We start from the raw sequence: 4,665 nt of genomic DNA, 5'->3' as shown, positions 1-4,665 counted from the left end.
TCTCTCACACACACACACAAACACACACGCACGCACGCACGCACGCACGCACGCACGCACGCACGCACGCACGCACGCACACACACACACACACACACACACACACACACAGCACAGCACAGCACATCATTTAAATGAAGGCCGTGTGGAGAAGATAGGATAAAAGCGTGATGTCACCCGCTGATCAGGTCATCTTTACTGTCTTTCATTCTAAACAACACACATCAAATATTAATTAGTCCTATAGTATATAATGATGTACATTATTTCATATGTTACATTATTCAATGCATTTCTCTCCGTGCATCCCTAGAGGGTTGTACGTGTGCGTCACACACACACACACACACACAGCTCTACACAAACAGTTAATTAGTGGTTACCTGAATGAATTAATTAGTGGTTGGTTCAGGGTTAACTGTTAAGCCCATTACTGCAATTTACCATCCATTTCATCTCCCAGCAGGTGATACATACTACCAACACTCTCAGCTAATCATAATATTGTTGCTGTTTTCACAATATTGAACTTTTTGTGTTAATTTCCCCAGTAAATGAATGCCCTGAATGGTAAATGGTGCATTTATAAAGCACCTTTAAAGGGGCCTCACCATGAATTTCAAATTTTTCATTTTTTTTCTTGTTTTTTTGTCTTTCCAGTGTCTCTTCCAGCCCACCAAAAACCCATTCATTAACGCTAAGCCTTGCCTTTCATTTCAGTCATTTTTTCTTTTTTTTATAATTTTTATCACACGATTTTGCAACCCATTTTCACCCAATGCCAATGTAATCCTGGGCTCTGCTCTCCCTCTGCCGCCCCTGGGGAGACGGGGGAAACGGACTGGCCTCATGCTTCCTTCAGTGCATGAGTAGTCCAAGTTGTTTCTTTTCACCTGACAGGGGGGATTTCCCCGGGATGGACGTAGCGTGTGGAAGGAACACGTTATTCCAACCAGTTCCTTTCCCCCCCATCAAGCTCCCCGGCTGGCCAGGGGGAGGCATTATTGAGACCAGGATTACTGCATGTTCTTGTGAGGGTATCAACCCTAGGAGACACGGGGAGAACATGCAAACTCCACACAGAAAGGCCCTATCGCCAACCCCACCTAGGGTGTGGGCGCTGATGGCACGGAGTGTGAAACACGCCCCCAGCACCCACAGCGTCCCCCGGCAGGAATCGAACCCAGGACCTTCTAGCTGTGAGGCGAAGCGCTAACCACTGCACCACCGTGCCCCCTATTTTAGTGATTTTCTGAATGGGCGTGTCTGAAGGGTACTCTTTTGAAATCGTCCCCATGCTAAGTCACCGTGGCTCCTTTAAGGCGCTTTACATAGATTGTGCATTACATTCACCCACACACACACACACACACACACACACACACACACATTCACACACCGATGGCAGAGGAAACCATGCAAGGGACCAACCTGCTCACCGGGAGTAACTAGGGGTTCAGAGTCTTGCTCAAGGACACTTCGACACTAACTCTGGGGGAGGCCGGGATCGAAACCCTTCGGGAACCCTGCTCTAAGACGGAAACTCTACCCCTGAGCATCAAATGTATCCACAAATATCTCTAAAACACGAATATGTCCCGGTTTTCAACATTCAGCACATCAGAGGTTCTCAAACATTCTTGTCTCAGCAGGTCCCCCCTGTAAATATCATCCACGGCACCTCTGACTGACAAAAGCCACATTTCCACTGTTGGGCCGACCCAGAACTAGAACCAGAACTTTCCAGAACCAAGAACTTTAATATTTAAAGGGGAGCTCCGGTCGTTTTCAAGGGCTTTTGTAACCCCATATTATCATATTCTAACTTGGAAAACAAAAAAGAAATTTATTTTTGTGGTACATTTCCATTTTTTGGGAAACGCGAAGCTATGACCTCACTTCCTACAGCACCAACCTCACTTCCTCCAGCACCCATAATCCTTTGCGCAAGCAGCGCTTGGAGAAGAGAGCCAAAGCTAAGCTAACAGCGTAACCATAATAACATCCTCGCTGCGTTGCTGTTTTAGTTTGTTTGTTGCTGTTGGTTGGAAGTCACGTAGTAAGAAGATGGGATGTTATGACCGCAGTGATGCTGAGCAGTTGTAGAAGTTTTGAAACGTGTGCAACTGTGTCGGTGAAACAACATGGCATTGTTGTTTTACCGTGGTGTTATGATTGAATGAAGCCGAGCGACGGAGCGAGCCCCGGGTGCTGCTGCTGCCTGCAGAACGATGGGACATGAATCTGCGGTTGTGTAGTGATTAGTAAACATTTCACAACAGATGACTTCCACCGAGATGTAATGGCAGGATTGATGGACACAATGCAAAGCTAAATGTCCCTTGTAAAGCAGAACATAGGTATGTATTGTATGTTTGGAATTAAAATGCCACTCTACGAAACATAATGTATAATGTACAAGCAAAGGTTGCAACTTGATTCATGTTTGTAACACTTATTTTGTTGTCATCTCTTGTCTTTAGAATCATCCATCTAATGGGTGGAGAGGCTTCATATCAAGGTGTATTCTTTCAAGAGGTAGGACTACTTTTAGGCTATTGTTATTGCTAGCGATGCTAATCTTTAGCCTGTAACAGCATTGCGGTTCCAACATTAATGTAAATGTGCGGGGCACCCAAAAGTGGTGAGATAAAAGTCAACAGAGGGGACTGTATTATAATGTATATGAATCGACAAACAACCCCTCCCCCAGTGGCTGCACAGTAATTATGATGTAACGTGAGCTATTATAAAAGATGATGATGATGATGATACTACACTCTGATTCCTAGTGTAGGCAACCAAACGTTGGGTACTTACAACTGTGAAGTGTGTGAATCACTAGAATATATTTTATTCAGACAAACTCATAAACAAACTGAATCCACATAACTCCATTAAAACACATAGCAGTACTGTAACACTCCCCTTCCCTCATTGACCATACATGAAGCTAGATCGCATTGTTTTTTTTTTAAATGTTTTTTACTGATGTGCGTGGTCTAAATGTTATTGTTTTCTAGATTGATATTGCTATGCATTTGTTATATTGTTGTTGATGTACTGACATTATCCTATTATATTGATATACTGTATTACCTGCTTATTGTACATCGCTTTGGATTAAAATCTGCTAAATGCCTAAATTGTAATCATCCAGCACTTTTGCCAGTTACTTTTTATTCTTTTGTACTATACTGTTTTATAAAGTAGGGTTTAAACTTACAAACAAAAAACTGTTTAAATATGGAGATAAGAGGTTTGTGCCCGAGAGCAACCCCCCAACATTACATGAAATATGTAACATGGTAAAATGCAGTGTTACTGTTGTTAGCTTATAGATCTGTTCTTTTTTTTTAGCAAACTGGTTTAGGATTCTCATTATTGCATGGTGTGATTACTAGAAATGGGGTAAAAGCTATGGCAACATTTTGAAATGTCATTGTAAAAAATCTGTGTACCCTGAAACATTTTTCCTCCTCTTTGTCTATAATTGCATAAGGTGCTGACACATCACATAATCCACCATGTCCAAGATGATGTCCATAGCAGTCCTGCGGGAAGACAGCGGTACAACTGTCTACATCGCCCTCTGAAGAGATGCCGTAGAAGAAGCAGCTTACAAGGAACTCCCAGGAATATTATTTACTCTCTCGATTCATACAGCAATGTGATCTAATTTTTTAATATTAGACAACTCTAAAGCCTCTTTCAACTCTAATGTTGCCTCGCCTGTGCTCTGTACACCCAGTAATAAGCTTGTTATTTTAATAAGTCAAATTGGGAAATAAGATAAAAGTGAGAGAATAATTTTCCAAATCCTAGGGAGAAAAATAATCATTTACAAGAATCGTGCTGCCCTTCTGCAGATATAAGTGTCTGCTAAATTTCTAAATTAGATCAGCTAACACAGGGAACATGTCAGAACCCTAAAACATCCGGGACAACCATGTCCTAGCTCTGGTCGAGAGTGTGCGCTGCTCAACCCATTTTCAGTATTGGCTACAGCACAAACTATTAGAATAACGGTTTCAATTTCAGGTGGACTACACACTAAAAAGGCTAATAAAAACAATATATAACATCATGAGCTTTTTGGTTTCATCCTTGCAATCTGTCATGAAAATATGTATTTACCGGTAATATATTATTTGCTGGAGTAGAGCAGTGGTTCTTACTCTGGCGTCCCTGCAACAATCATATTTGAACTGGGGACCCCCCACCCTGATAAGCACTTAGACTGTAGGAGTTGAGGCATTACATCCTGCTCGATTCCGTTCCACAGATAAATATTGTGAAACTAGCCGATCTACAAGCTCAAACTCCCAGACTCAAAGGTTGAGAACCACTGGACTACAGTAATGCTCTGAAACAGAAGTACTTGCCACTGTGTTTGTTACATTGTACTGTGTTTACTGTGTTACAAATGGCAGGTTCACACAGCACTCCATACTGTGTACATTATATTTCTTACAAGTAAAAACAGAAAAGGAAAATCAAATGTATTGAATCTATTTTATTATCTATTGTGACAAGGATCATAGAAATGTTCACATCTCTATGCATTTGTTATGTATAATACAATATAATGATGCCAGGGTAAGAAGACGTCGACTCTCCACTTGCGACGACTCTCCAGGACACTCCAAACGATACCGCAGTGCC

At 41.8% G+C, this 4,665-nt stretch overlaps 1 long non-coding RNA gene across 1 annotated transcript; it reads left to right on the top strand.

The window, feature by feature from the left end:
• Positions 1 to 1,777: 1,777 nt before the first annotated feature.
• LOC308281665 lies at positions 1,778 to 4,087 on the top strand. Its single transcript, XR_013961855.1, has 3 exons — positions 1,778 to 2,360; positions 2,484 to 2,538; positions 3,503 to 4,087. It is a non-coding gene; the product is annotated as an uncharacterized lncRNA (long non-coding RNA).
• The last annotated feature ends 578 nt before the right edge of the window (positions 4,088 to 4,665 follow it).

This window comes from Nannobrachium achirus (genome assembly GCF_963921795.1).
Source record: "Nannobrachium achirus genome assembly, chromosome: 3".
NCBI classification, from domain to species: Eukaryota; Metazoa; Chordata; class Actinopteri; order Myctophiformes; family Myctophidae; genus Nannobrachium; species Nannobrachium achirus.
Note: the sequence above shows the minus strand (reverse complement) of the source record. Positions and strands in the feature narration are given on the sequence as shown.